General features: G+C 40.5%; 1 protein-coding gene across 3 annotated transcripts in view; it reads right to left on the bottom strand.

The window, feature by feature from the left end:
• The window catches only part of LOC109826192, a 19,623-nt gene extending 4,553 nt beyond the window's left edge, over positions 1-15,070 (bottom strand). Inside the window, exons 1-2 of one of the 3 annotated variants that reach the window (XM_020393188.1) lie at positions 1,695-1,755; positions 1,482-1,544 (exon numbers count right to left, since the gene is read on the bottom strand). The gene's annotated coding sequence lies outside the window, so the exon portion shown is untranslated. Of the gene's footprint in view, positions 1-1,481; positions 1,901-15,007 lie in introns of those variants that run through there. The other 2 variants (XM_020393186.1, XM_020393185.1) reach the window with 2 other exon arrangements.

Genomic DNA, 15,967 nt, shown 5'->3' with positions numbered 1-15,967 from the left:
GTACATACGTACATACATATACATACATACATAGTACGTACGTACATACCTACATACATATATATGTATATATGTCCGTGTGTGCGACACACACACATATATACACACACACACACACGCGCGCGCATATACATATATATGTGATTAATGGGTATCATAACCACACTTAGTGGAGATTGTGCCACATCATTGTATATGATGGAATCCCCTCATATGACATATGATGCCTACGCGCGCGCGCGCGCACACACACACACACATATATATATCAACAGAGCATGTACAAGACAGATTATTGTTGAACTCTCCAAACAATAGTTACGATGTAGATCAAGCCATAGCCTTCATAAGATTGTGAAGAGAAAGAGAGAGAGACAAGAGAAAATCTCTCACCTTTTCCTTTAATCTCTTAGGCATCAAAAGCTAATGAGACCTATAAAACCACTTAATTTAAGGCCATTATTTCAGCTAGTGCCCACCTTTTGTACATTAGTTTAGAGGGAAGGCTCAAAGTAATCAGCAAAGGAGGTGGAATAGCATGTCATTTGAAAGTTTTTAAGGGCAAGGTTGAGATAAAGCAGGATTTGGAGCAATACGCATGCGGTCCTCTCATGAAATGGAAAAAGCTAAACAATAGAGGCATTGTTTACTTAATTAATCACTGTCAACTTTTGAAAAGCTTTGTTTAATCCCTGTTGACCCCATTTATGTAAATTATCAAAACAAGTTTATGTGGAGTACTATGTGGATGTGTTAGTGCTAACACCTCTTTCTCGTTCTCTATTAGTATATTTAGAAGTATGAGGACTAGAATCTACACCCCAGTTTGTGGATCCCAGTGATGGATGGCAAGAAAAGTTTTCGAAGGGAAAAATCTTCAGTGATGTGTTCATTGGACAACCGGTGGTCCACGAAGATAAAAATCCTAGGATTAGTATATTGATCTTTAGCGCTTCACTCCTTGCATTTATGTGACAGTTCTCTTTTGGTCTACAAGGCGTGAATGAGATACAATTCACTATATAATTTCACTTTCAAGTAAGGGGAGGATTTTGGGTGATGTTGGAGAACACTAGCTAGAGCCGACGTCAACGGATGAATGCTTTAGAGCATGGCTAGAGATGGGACCTTAAATGTCATTTAATAACAACGTCAAGAACATGAAAAACACACAACAAAATCACTGTCCATCTGTCATGCAACAAGGAAACTAGACAAAGTTTGTTCTTGGCATCTGGCAAGAAATAATGGCCATCAATCCGTCTATAGGATTGGGCGCCAAGGTTGAGCAAATAAACAAAGGGATCTCATAGAAACAGAAAACATAAGTAGATCCAGAAATCGCTTGCTAGCTACTGTTCTACAATCAGTAGCATGTCAAGAACAGTTCTTAGAATCATTTAACTCAAACACCCTACACAAAAAACACATGAATGTTTATGAGAAATCTAGTGCTGCAATAATAAGAAGATCCAATGTACCTGCCGTATGAGCTACAAAATGCATGGAAACTCTTGTTGTCCAAGGAAAGTCGTCAAATCCCACTTTGGTTGATCCAATCAAAGAAAGATGTTGCAAAGTGCATGAGCGCAGCGCAATTTGAGGCACAAGAAAAGGCACTACATGAGATCTGAAGATGGCCATCATTCTAAAGCACAAGATGATCTCAATACAAGCTAATACACGGGGCATACCGCAGATGCAAGTTATCTTCAGCTTAAACTCTGGTCAATAGTTCTCCTTTACACTCCCCACAATGACACATGAAACACAAGGAGGCCTACAAGAAATAGGAAAATAGAAGAGTAATTTCTAAATGAAGCCCTGAGCTTCATTTCAAACTGTTATTATGTCAACTACATGCAGCACACCAACTATCAAACACAAATGGAATGTTTCGTCAGCTGTTAATGGAACTTCATGCAGCTACAACTGCAACGAGCTAAACTTTAGATGTTTGATTAACTGTAGCAGTTGAAGGCCACTTTTTGGGGGAGAAATCCTATAAATGGTCCTCTATAGAGATCTTATATGAAGGAAGGAGAATGTGACATGTGCCCATTACCAATTTTTATATCAGAGCAATCAATATGCAAAACCAATGCGATCGATAAGTGTCATCACAAACCAACACTGAATCTAATGCGGACATCCAGGCACATGCACAGGATTTTCGACATGTCTATCAGCGCAGGAGACGCTGTGTTTCAGCTTTGCATTGGGTCCCTACTATGTGGTTTTAGTTGAGATGGAGTCGAGTCTGTATTTTCAGTTGTTTTTCTTTTAATAAGAGTTGTAGTTACTTTTGCTTAATAAGAGCTTTATTTTAGTCTCACATTAGATGTGGAGAGAAATGAGACATTCTGTGAGCCTATTTAAAGGCGGATTGGTTTGTAAGCAAGGTAATGAAATTTTTGAAGAAATAAAATATTTGAATTTTCCCAAAGAAATGAAAATTCTCCTTCTATGTATTGGGTGTGTGAAACCCAATTATTAGATCTAGGTGTGTGAAACCCTAGTTCTCTACCCTCTTTCAAAATCAAATCCCCCATTTCATTTAGTCATCCCTTTTACATTCAGCAAACTATTACAATCCTATCAATTTATCCCAACCACCCACTCACTCTCAAAACAAATCACAGCCTCCCATTACATAAAAAAAACCCCATAGATCTGATTCTTTCTTTCCATCCGCCCTCCCTCCTCTTTCCTCTCTTCATCAGCGTCGAGCCCCCCTCCTCATCCGCATCGACCACTCCTCATCAGTGACGAACCCTCTTCCTCATCAACGCCCTCCTCCCTCGCCGACGACGCCCTCGTTCCTCCTCGCGACGACACCCTTCGGCCGCTCCGACGACGCCATCGTCCCTCCTCGCGACGACGTCCCTCCCTCTTCGACGACGCCTTCGTCTCCCCTGCGAGACCACTTCTTCCCTCATCTGCGACGATAGCCAGCCCCCCTCTCGCTGGTCCCTCTACACCGCCACGACCACCCTCTACTCATCAGTGACGACTGCCCCCAAGCAACCAATCGACGACCAACCTTCATCGGCGCCTTGCGCAGCCACTCCATGCCGGCACCTAGCTTCACCAGCGTTTCGACCGTCAGATTTGATTAACCTGCACAAGGAATAAGCAAGGAGGTAATTCAAGTGAGTCCAAACCACGAATTCTATCAGGTAGTCTATTCTTTCAACTATTAGAATATTGTTGGGTTCATCATATATGTTACATCTCTAAATTATTATCAATTTTGTGCTGTTCCAATTACAATTGGTAAGGTGTGTGATCTGTTGACTCTACATTTTACTGAATTTTGATATTGAGATTCGAACAATACCATCGTAACTTGAATTACATTTAATTTTAATAAGATTCAACTGGTTTAAAACTACACTGCAATTTAATCCAATATTAAGTAATTTTGAATCTATTTCCTACACGATCGTGATTTAGTTGGTGAAACATTACGAAACTTCAATTAAATTGTTGATCTCTTGAATACACGCACGTTGTTTCACATCATTTTGGTATCAGAGCACGGTTAGGTAGGAAATTGCATCATATTTAGTTTGCATTTATTATTCCGTCTACAATTGCATTTAAAAAAAACTGCATCTTTTAGTATGTTTGGACGTGATTAGTGCATGCCACTCCGTAGTGGTCAAACTTATTTATTAGGAGAGTCTAGCGAGTCAAATAATTTTAGAATGGATTCTAACACGTTCCCCATAGCCGACCTCATGAGTCAACTCAATGCTTTGACCCAAGCCGTGAACGAAGTTCGTCAATCTCAACAAGAAGATCGTGACATGAGAGATTGCAGAGGTTAGAAATACGTGGGACACAAAACAACGAACACAATGAAGAGCACGTGCCAATCAGAACCTACCAAAGACGTAATGCTCAAGATCCTGATGAACGATACCTGAAGAGCATTAAGCTGGACGTTCCCACTTTTGATGGCCGATCGGAGCCTAAAGATTTCTTGGAATGGATCCGACAAGTGGACGATTACTTTAACTGGTATCCACTTTCCGAAGAGAGAAGAGTCAAATTTGCGGCAATGAAGCTAACTGGTCAGGCTAGCCAATATTGGGCTAACCTGGAAATGATGAGAGTAGCTCCCCAAATAGGTCCCATCGACACATGGGCAGTTATGAAAGACAGGCTCAAAGAGAAGTACGTACTTGTCTCTTACTACGATCGTCTTCTCGACAACCGAAACCGATTTATACAAGGTAATAAATCCGCTAAGGATTATGTTACTCAATTTGAAGAGTTCCAAATTCAGTGTAATGCTTTGAACATTGAGAACCCCTACCAAACTCTCTCCCTATTTAGAGCCGGACTTCAAGAAGATTTGCGAAATGAACTCTTGATTCGAGGAATTTCTGAACTTGAGAAAGCCTATGCCGTAGTTCTAGACTTAGATACTACGAGGTCTAGCTCCACTTTCAAGAATTCTGTACAAGGGCACAAATACACTTCGAGTCAATATTCGACTCGATTTCAAAATCAAACATCATCACAGAAGACCAACACCTCGAGTGGGAATAAGAAACGGGATAACAAAGGCAAGGGCACTGAAAGAAACTTTTCAAAGATTAGTTCCACTACCAAATGTTACAAGTACCAAGGGTATGGACATGTGGCTGCTAATTGTCTTAGTTAAAATCGCCATTGTCAATGGAGAGCCTGTAGAAGAATTACAGTCAAAGACAAATGAATTCATCTATCATGTGGAAGAAGAGGATTTCGACTCAAGTGAGGAATTTGACGAGAATGATATTAGTCTTAGTTGCATTCGATCAACACCGTCAAGTTAACTAGCTGTCGTTAGATGTGCTTTGTCCCAAATAAAGGACAAGGATGATTGGAGATGAACAAACATGTTCCACACATTCACAAAGATTGGAGGAAAATCCTGTAAAGTTATTGTGGACAGTGGAAAATGCATCAATGCAATATCGTCTACGGAACTTGCGAAATTTAGTCTGAAAGTTGTATCCCATCCGCACCCTTATAGAGTCACATGGATTGATTTTACCGCACTAGACATCAAACAAAAATGCGTTGTACCGATAGACTTTAATCTCTACAAGGATAAGAATTGGCATGACGTTGTGACCATGGATGTGGGTCATGTCATCCTTGGACGATCATGGTTGTACGATAATGATGTAACTATCTATGGTCGGTCAAACATGTGTCATTTTGAACATGAAGGAAAGAAGATCAAGTTGCTCCCCAGTGCACCTAAGGCTAAACAACCCGAACAAAAACCAGTTGCAGTAAAGAAAAATAAGGGTGTTAGCTTGATCACGGCAAAGGAGATCCGTCAAGATTTTGAAAAGGGAGTCTCAATCATGATACTTACAGCCAGGGAGGTCACTAAGGAATTTAGCACCTCCCTTCCTCCTGAAGTCACTCTTGTGATCACAGAATTTGCTGACGTCTTCCCTGAAGATCTCCCAGACAAGTTACCACCGATGTGTGACATTCAACACACTATTGATCTGGTCCCTGGAACGAGTCTTCCCAACTTGCCGCATTATAGGATGAATCCTACTGAGCATGCTAAAGTCAAGAGGCAAGTTGATGAGTTGCTAAAAAAATGTTTTATCCAAGAGAGCATGAGTCCTTGTGCGGTTCCCGCGTTGCTGACACCAAAGAAAGATGGATCGTGGCGTATGTGTGTGGATAGTCGTGTCATCAATAAGATAACAATGAAGTATCGTTTTCCAATCCCACATTTGGATGATATGTTAGATATGATGTTTGGCGCTACTATCTTTTCAAAGATTGATTTAAAGAGTGGTTATCACCAAATCCGCATTCGTCCTGGAGATGAATGGAAGACCGCCTTCAAAATGAAGGATGGGATGTACGAATGGATGGTCATGCCTTTCGGATTAACCAATGCTCCGAGTACTTTCATGCGAGTGATGACGCAAGTATTACGTCCGTTCATGGGTAAGTTTTTGGTAGTCTACTTTGACGACATCCTCATTTACAGTCAATCTCGTGAGCAACATCTCAACCATTTGCGACAAGTTTGCTCTATACTAAGAAAGGAAGAACTGTATGCGAATCCAGAGAAATGTACCTTTCTTACCACACAAGTTCAATTCTTAGGGTTTGTAGTCTCTACTGAAGGAGTATCTATAGATCCTGAGAAAGTCAAAGCGATAAATGATTGGCCCGAGCCCAATAACATCCGTGATGTGAGAAGCTTTCACGGGCTTGCTACCTTTTATCGTCGGTTTATCAAGGGATTTAGCACGATCATGGCTCCAATCACCGATTGTTTGAAGAAAAGCGAATTTGAGTTGTCACGCGAGGCCACCAAAGCATTTTTGAAAATCAAGGAGAGAATGGTCAATGCCCCTGTTATGTGCCAACCCGATTTTAACAAAGTCTTTGAAGTTGCATGCGATGCTTCTGGAGTTAGCATAGGTGGAGTTCTCTCTCAGGTAGGTCATCCAGTCGCATATTTCAGTGAGAAGTTGAATGATACATGTCTGTGATACACCACCTATGACGAAGAATTTTACACTGTAATTCAATCACTTCGCCATTGGCGCCATTACCTGCTGCCGCATGAATTTATCATATACTCAGATCATGAATCCCTTCGATATATTTACTCCCAGAAAAAATTGAATTCCCGTCGTGCGCGTTAGGTTGAATTTTTTTCAGGATTACACTTTCACCTTGCGGCATAAAGCGGGAGTTGACAACAAAGTTGCTGATGCTCTCAGCCGACGAATCTATGTCCTAACAAAATTGTCCACAGTTGTTGGTTTTGAGAGACTTAAAATGGATTATGAGTCGTATCCCGACTTCGGTGAGATGTATGCAATGTTGATTGATGGGACGACTCAGGAAATTGACGGCTATATCCTTAAGGATGGATTCTTATTTCTAGGTCGTAGATTGTGCATTCCATAGACTTCTTTGCAAACTGGTGGATTATAATCCATCATTGTTGTTAAATGACCAAAAGGTATATAATTCCAAATTTAAACATTTGAATAGACTCTGGAATTATCAAAAACGTTGAGAGGTAAAGTTGTCACTTACTTGGCCAACCTTAGCAGCTTATAAGTCATGGGGGAAAAAACTAGGTTGGGGCAACTTTTTTTCCATTGGCTTATATAAACCAATATAAGCCGGTTGCAAACATATTTTAGTGGCTTATAAGCCAAAAAGTGGCTTATAAGCCGCGTTGACTGGTTCTCAAACATGCTCTAAGAAATAAATCGGAAAGATCATCAATTTTGGTGATAAATTGATAGGGGGACACATGTCTCATTCAGATTCTTTCCATTATGACCTTTTATAGAGTGACCTCTATATGAAATCCCCCACATTTTTGGGCCTGTTTTTGTCAAAACGGTTAGAGACCACTTTGGCTTCTCTCCACCTACAGCAGTTAAAAAAATAAAAATAAAAATAAACTAAAAGGAGGTTGCCAACTTTCCCATGTGATATACTACTTATACAGACAACATACCAAACAATTGTATGAAGGCCCATTGAGTAATAGGTTTAAATCCTCAAATAATGAATCTGAATAATTCATCAGGTAAGAATCTGGATGTAAAAATTTCTCTGCCTAGTTGGTATACTAACCTGACCTAAACAGCAGATCCACCTAGAAAGCAATGTTGAAAATACACTGACCTCAGCCATAAGATATAGGACCATTATTATTTAGTGCACAGGCATCAAATTGACGCCTATTTACGGTAATGTGGCAGGGATGATTTGGTAAGTTGAAGGTTTCAACTTATTTGACATGTCCTTGATCCAAGTCCTGAAAAAAATTCAACTACTTGGCAGTCACTAAGAAAGCCCAGTTACACTGGAAGTAACGTTGCGCAAGTCAAGAAGGAACTGAGCTCAAATGAGCCCAGTTTCAACGGATGTAATAAGCCAGGTCTAAAGGCAAACAAAAGAACTGCAAAGCACTTAACCGTTTATCAATCTGGGTACACGGAAGCTTCATTTGTGTACCGTTAACATGAGAATGTGCCCGGGCATCTTCAATATGAAGGGGGAATAAAGATAAGTCCAAACAACGCTGCGAAAACAAAAACTAGGAGCACATTAGACAAGGGAAATTGTTATAGGATTCTAATGCCCAAAAAAATGGTCTGAAATTTGAGGCAGGCCACAACTGGTCCAACCTAAAACAAAATTAATCTCGAGAAGAAGATGACAGAAATATTGAGAAGATCAGAGAACCCTTTTCACTGCACAAGGAATAAGAGAATTCAAGCAAACCCAGATATGTAAATATTTGCAAGAATCTACAATTATCAGCTTACACAAATTGGCATTACAACAATTTAGAGGTAAGAACTCTACGACCTGTTACAAATAACTAGCGGAAGCAAGGCCAAACATGACTCAAGCCCATTCATATAAAACAAGGTATTGAGGACCAAGTCTTGATGAGTCTGCCAGCTAACCCACTCGAATGACGCTTGGGTGATTCATCTGTGCCTTGACCCAATAAACATAATTATGTTCCAAAATGAGAATCCGAAATAAGCATATGCCATAAGAAAAGAATGTGAAAAATATGATATGGTATTTCCTTTATAGTTCCACAGTAACGCCTAGACTTCTCTCCCAGTCTCCTATTTAAATTCAATTTAAAGAGCATCATATATATCAAGTTTCTGGATAAGTTAGACGCCTTAAATTTACACTCTTGAAGAATACGAGTGACGTAAACGACTTAAATAAGTAACTAAAATAAGTAACTAAGGCCTCCACCATATGTTTTAACCATCACCCTTATAGATACAGTTTCACAAGTTATAACAGTGGAGTCACTTGTCATTTGTTAAGTTGCATAACCCTCAACATGAGCTTAAAGCATTATTTGGCCTACTCCGGTGCAAGGATCCCAAGGCCAAATTGCTTCCAGGAACAGCAGTCCAGTACTCTGGTGTGCACCAACCCAGTACTGTCAAGATCTCCTCGATCTGTAAGGCAAAGATCTCCTCGATCTATCAGGCAAAAATCTCCTCGATCTATCAGGCAAAGATCTCCTCGATCTCCTCAGGCAAAGATCTCCTCGATCTGTAAGACCTTCTCGGTCTGGGCACTGTTCCTATTAGCACCAGCTATTCTACAATATATATCTGTATATATTGATTGTTGTTTTTGGAATGAATTTTCCTTAAGGATTTGAGGTCTATTTATAGCGTTTGGAAAAATACTATGCACTAATAAAATAATATATTTTACTATGCATGTGGGGCCCACGTCCTAAAAATTCTTCGGTGGGACCCACCACTTTATTTAATTTCAAACTTGTGGGACCCACCAAAATTTGTTTTTCTTCAAAATTGTCAAGGAAGGAGGCTAAAGAAGAGGGTGGCTGTCAAAACGTGGGCGGCTATATAAAAAAAAAATTATCCAACAATCCCTCACAATTTTTTTTAAATAGTATCGTGTAGCAGTGCCGACGTTTCAATCGTTGTGCATAAGGAAGATGTCGTAATGACTTGAATCCCCATTAGACCAACTGAATAAAAGATAGGTGCATGGTGTCGCAGAGACTTGAACCAACACATATCTAAAAATCCAGCGATCACACAAGATCAAACTTATCTGTGGTAGTTTTCACTTTGAACCACACTTGCCTTCGCCTTTGCCTTTGCTTTTGTCTTGCCTTTGTCTTTGCACATTTATGGTCTTATGCATATCCTGGTTTCTGCTAGGGCTCTAGGTATCTTTCCACAAGACATCATAGGAGACGGCCAAATCTCCACCCATGCATAGGTGAGTTCTTTAGGTATGTTTCCTATCAAACATCCCGCATCCGAAATGCTTTGAACTCATTAAGGCTTAAGAGCCATCCTCTCTCATGATAGGATTCTAGGTGAGTCCTTTAGGTGTGTTTCCTATCTAACACCCCGCATACGAAATGCTTTGGACTCATTAAGGCTTAACAGCCATCCCCTTTACATGATAGGATTCTAGGTGAAAAGATCAAAGTTTTACTCGGGTAATTCAGCCAGGTAAGGATAGTATTAGAGGTTGATCAAAGATCAATTAAATACCTCGTTCCTTACGGAGCGCGTTACGCAACCCCTAAACCTTGCCTTAGACACCGACTAATCCAAGAAAACTTGAACCCTTTCACTTGTAAATCTTACTTGACTTTTGAACCATTTATCTTGTCATTAGTAGCATAAGATTTGAACTAATAACTAGATATAAATGGTAAGTATTTATAAGACTCACCAAACTTTACAAATCTTACTTGACTTTTGAATCAATTATTTTATTATTAGTAGCATAAGCTTTGAACTAATAACTTAATAAACATGGTAAGTATTTGTAAGACTTACAAAACTTTGAGACCTATTCCAGCAGACGTCCTTTCGACTATGTCCTTTTTCAGACCCTTAGTCAAACGTCCTTTCGACTATGTCCTTTTTCAGACCCTTAGTCAAAGGATCAGCCACATTCTCTGAAGATCGGACATCAATCACAGAGATGACTCATTGACAAATGAGCTCTCTCAAATAGCCATGCTTCAGACGAATGGTCCGTTTCTTTCCATTGAACAACGAGTTTGCTGCCACAGCACTCGCCGCCTGATTATCACAATAGATAGTAATTGCGCCTTGCAATCCTGTCAATGGAAGGTCTCGGATAATACAACTGAGCCACTCAGCTTCATTTCCTGCAACACAAAATGCGAAGAACTCAGATTCCATCGATGACTGTGCAATCATTGTCTGTTTCTTAGACTTCCACGAGACGGTAGCTCCACCCATGGTGAAGACAAATCCTCCAGTAGATCTGCACTCATCTGGTTCTGAGCACCAGCTTGCATCTGAATAGCCTTCGATTACACCCGGATATCCAGTGTAGAATAAGCCCAGACCTGTAGTTCCTTTCAAGTATCTCATTAATCTCTGGATGGCATCCCAATGAAGCTTTCCAGGATTACTTGTGAACCTACTAAGCATTCCTACAACGAATGCTATATCTGGCCTTGTGCAACTCATCACGTACATAAGACTTCCAATGATCTTTGAGTACCTCAGCTGCTCTACTGGTCTTCCAGTGTTTGGTCGAAGCTTCTTGTTGTAATCATACGGCACTGACAGTTCTGGCAGGTCGTAGTAGCCACGCCATCGAACTTCTCATGCCAGAGTTTTGGTGCCTGCTTAAGTCCATATAATGACTTAACAAGTTTACAAACCTTACCAGCTGGAGCATCAAGTCCTTCTGGTTTCTCCATGTAGATCTCTTCTGTGAGATCTCCATTGAGAAAGGCAGTCTTCACATCCATCTGATGTATGACGAACCTTTTAATCGCCGCCCATGCGATAAGCACTCTGATGGTAGTAATCCTGCAAACTGGTGCATAAATATCAAAGAAGTCTATACCTTCTTTCTGAGAGAATCCTTTAGCCACCAGTCTTGCTTTGTACTTTTCAATAGTACCATCAGGACGGAGCTTCTTCTTGAAGATCCACTTGCAACTGATAGGCCTTGCACCTTCAGGTACATCCACCAGCTCCCAAGTGTGATTTTGGATCAATGAATCCATCTCATCATCTATAGCTTCTTTCCACAGAAGAACGTCTGTTGACTGCATTGCTTCTTGAAAAGTCTGTGGATCTCCTTCCACATTATAGGTGATGAAGTCATCTCCAAAATCTTTCTGTCTTCTGACGCGCTTGGAAGATGGTTCGATAACTCCTTCATTATAGACTGTCTCCTCTTGTGCATCTGATGTACTAGCATTCTCTGCTACATCTTTGAGCAATAAGCCTTTATGTTTGATAAACTTATCCTCAAAGAATTCTGCATCCCGAGCTTCAATGATGGAGTTGGTTCCAAGGTCCAGGAACCTGCACGCATTGCTATCTCCAGCAAAGCCAAGAAATACACATTTGTTCGCCTTTGGTCCGAGCTTAGGCCTTCTGATATCTGATATTCGAACGTATGCGAGACACCCCCACACTTTGAGATTATCCAAAGAATCTGGATATCCCAACCATAACTGATGAGAAGTATTATCAGTTTTGGAGTAGGGTACTCTGTTCAAAATCCAGTTAGCCATCAACAAAGCCTCTCCCTAATAGCAGGTAGGTAGACCAGATGTGATCAACATCGAATTCACCATCTCGGTCAATGTGCGATTCTTCCTTTCTGCAATCCCGTTAGATTGCGGAGAATACGGAGCAGTAGTTTCTGCAATGATTCCATGCTCCTTGAAGTATGCTTCCGATTCCTTGGATCGGTATTCTCCTCCTCTGTCGCTCCTGAGTCTTTTCACCTGCAGTCCAAGCTGCTTCTCCACTCGAGTCCGAAACTCGACAAATTTGCTGAAGGCTTCATCTTTAGATTTCAGTAGGTAAACATGGCAGAAGCGAGAATGGTCGTCGATAAAGGTGATGAAGTACTTCTTGCCGCCACGAGTGACGAAGCTTTTGAAGTCACAAGTATCCGAATGAATCAGATCCAATAGGTTGGTGCTCCTCGTAACACTTGAAAATGGCTTCCTTGTCAGCTTTGCTTGCGCGCAAACTTCACACTTCTCAGAGTTGTTACCCCCACATTTTGGAAGTAATCCTAACTTCTCCATGCTGGACAGTTTTCTATAATTTACATGTCCCAGCCTATTATGTCATAACACAGAGGAGTAAGCAGAAGAGGATACTTCATTTACAATATGATTGGGTGCACTCGTACTGATTTTATACATGCCATCAGTACGATATGTATTGCCAAAATACATTTTCTTGAAGGATAATACAGCCTTTCCTCCTTGGAAATCCAACCTCATGCCTGCATCACACAGCATGCTTCCAGAGACTAAGTTTTTAACAATTGAGGGAACGTGTTTCACATCCTTCAATGTGAGAGTCTTTCCCGAAGAAAGAGTCAGCACCACAGTCCCAGTTCCAAGAACAGGAACCACAGAACGATCAGCCATTGATACGATCTCTTTAGTAGCAACATAAGAAGAGAACATATCTCTATTGGAGCATACATGACAAGTAGCACCCGTATCTAACCACCAACTAGAGATGTTGCTTGGAGTTGTTACCTGGAAGAGCATAGCCACACAATCATCAACTTGATTGACATTGTGTGTTGTTTCCTTCTTTGGTGCTTTGCAGTCTTTGGCAAAATGTCCTTGCTTCCCACAGTTGAAGCATTTGCCGCTCCTCTTGAACTCCTTCTTCTGAACGTTCAGGTTCTTCGGGTTCTGGTTCTTCTTTCTGTTGAAAGACTTCTTTTTCTTGAAAGATGAATTATTACCCTTTTCAGAGTTAGCAGCCACCATGTTAGCAGACGCCTTCTGCTTAGCAATGAGCTCGATCTTCGTGCGAGTCCGAGTCTCGTCCTCGATCCGAATGAACCTCTTCAAATCAGACAGAGTCACCTGTCTTTTCCTTCTTCGAATATCAGTGGAGAATAACATCCAAGATGGAGGAAGCTTGTTGACAATTGCACCAGAAATAAAGGTTTGACAAAGACTGATCTTTTCATGCTTCAGCTTCATAATAAGTTTTTCAAGCTCTTTGACTTGAGGCAAAACCTCAGTATCATCTTCGAACTTCAAGTCCAGAAATTTGTCAATGAGGTGAGATTTGGACAGCTTCTCTTCATCCTTGTACTGGTCCTCCAGAGCATTCCATATTTCCTTTGCAGAGGGCTTGTTGGTGTAAGCATCTGCCAGATGATCAGTCAGGCAGTTAAGAAGATAACTCCTGCAGAAGTGATCATCTCTAGCCCAAGAGGCTTCAGCTTCAGAGTCTTCTTCAGAGTCGGAGTTGCATCCCGAAGATCACTTTCCGACGCCATGCGTTGAAGTTGGATCCGTCAAAATTTTCTAACTTAAGACAGTCCACTCCAAGAGTCCTCGCAGGATCCATGGTAGATCGAAATAATGCTTTAAGATTGTTGGCGCCTGTGTTTAAAACTGGAATAATACAGATATATAGCAGCTAATAACTGAAAGAACGCTGAAGTGCAATAATTTAAATTTTTCAACTCAACTGCTGTGCGTTTGTAAAACGCTGTGCTTAAAGCATTATTTGGCCTACTCCGGTGCAAGGATCCCAAGGCCAAATTGCTTCCAGGAACAGCAGTCCAGTACTCTGGTGTGCACCAACCCAGTACTGTCAAGATCTCCTCGATCTGTAAGGCAAAGATCTCCTCGATCTATCAGGCAAAAATCTCCTCGATCTATCAGGCAAAGATCTCCTCGATCTCCTCAGGCAAAGATCTCCTCGATCTATAAGACCTTCTCGGTCTGGGCACTGTTCCTATTAGCACCAGCTATTCTATAATATATATCTGTATATATTGATTGTTGTTTTTGGAATGAATTTTCCTTAAGGATTTGAGGTCTATTTATAGCGTTTGAAAAAATACTATGCACTAATAAAATAATATATTTTACTATGCATGTGGGGCCCACGTCCTAAAAATTCTTCGGTGGGACCCACCACTTTATTTAATTTCAAACTTGTGGGACCCACCAAAATTTGTTTTTCTTCAAAATTGTCAAGGAAGGAGGCTAAAGAAGAGGGTGGCTGTCAAAACGTGGGCGGCTATATAAAAAAAAATTATCCAACAGTAATGAGTGTTAAATATATGAAAACTATGTAATAGTTCATAAATGTCACCTGTTCACGGAAATTTCAGTTCATAAATGTCAAGAATCAAATAGTTTCAATCCCTAACTAATCAATCAAATTAGGACATCAATTCATTCAAAAAGGACAACAAATCAAGAACCCAAACCCTAGCTCTTCGCGCTTCATTTTCCGCAATGAATGTAAGATTGACAAAAACAGTACAACAAAAATATAATTAGCATTGATCAAATTGACTGAAAATAACTAATCTAAGTGCATAAAGGCTAACACATCAAACAGTTTTCAACAGCCCTAATTAATCAATCGAGATCCAGACAACGATAAATCAAGAAACCCTAACCCTAGCTTACCAAATTCGCTTGCAGTGCCGATCCGCCTTCTCCTTGACGCGATCTCGAGCGCCTCCTCGATTCCTCGATTCGATTGGGATCAGCTCTTCGTGTTTCATTTTCTTTGCCACGTCGATCGTGTAGATGACCTCTTCTTCCATCTCCGCCGCCGCCACCGACGATCCTCGAAGTTCGCCGGCGCATCGCCGGCAGTTTTACTCTTTCCGTGGATTTGACGGTGGGGAGATCGCGCGCTCTTGAAGATGAGACTTCCCGCCTTCACTTTCACAAAAACCCTCAAACTTTTGGGCCAGCTACGAAGTAACCCCATAACTTTTAAATATGTCATTTGGCTCCCCCATTAACTTTTGGAGTTTTAACAAAATACCCCAAGTTTAGGTTACTGACACGGCACACAGCTTATGTGACGTGTGTAATGAACTCAATATGTTACCCATTGTGGGTGACCTAGATAGTTGAGAAGTTTCAGTATGGCTCTGAGCTCTCGCAGGCATGTGTTCGACTCCAAGTTATGTTATAAAAAATATGTTTCTAATATATATGTTGGTGTGGGTAGTTAATGATAGTTTTAGATTCGTGAAATAGTAGTCAATAGTGTGGAGAAACATACCAGTTTCGACTTTCGATAACGGTATACACATGTGTATAATTGATATATAAATCACATACCAATTATATGAAAACCACATTTGATTTTCAATTTATATATATAAATCACATTTAAAAGTTGGTTTCTGTTAGAATCAGTCACCTCCTAGTCAAACTTTTTACTAAAAACCTAAGGTTACCATTAAAAACTCACGTTCAATGCGTGTGGCCGATTCTTTTAGTGTTTGTGCCATGTTAAGATACGATTCACGTACCTTAAACTTAAGATTTTCAAACTTATTTTATGTATTTTAGGTAAAATTTGACTTGGATGTGATTGATTGCAACAAAAACTAACTTTGAAAAATGATT

This window comes from Asparagus officinalis, chromosome 10, assembly GCF_001876935.1.
Source record: "Asparagus officinalis chromosome 10, Aspof.V1, whole genome shotgun sequence".
Classification (NCBI taxonomy): domain Eukaryota; kingdom Viridiplantae; phylum Streptophyta; class Magnoliopsida; order Asparagales; family Asparagaceae; genus Asparagus; species Asparagus officinalis.
Note: the sequence above shows the minus strand (reverse complement) of the source record. Positions and strands in the feature narration are given on the sequence as shown.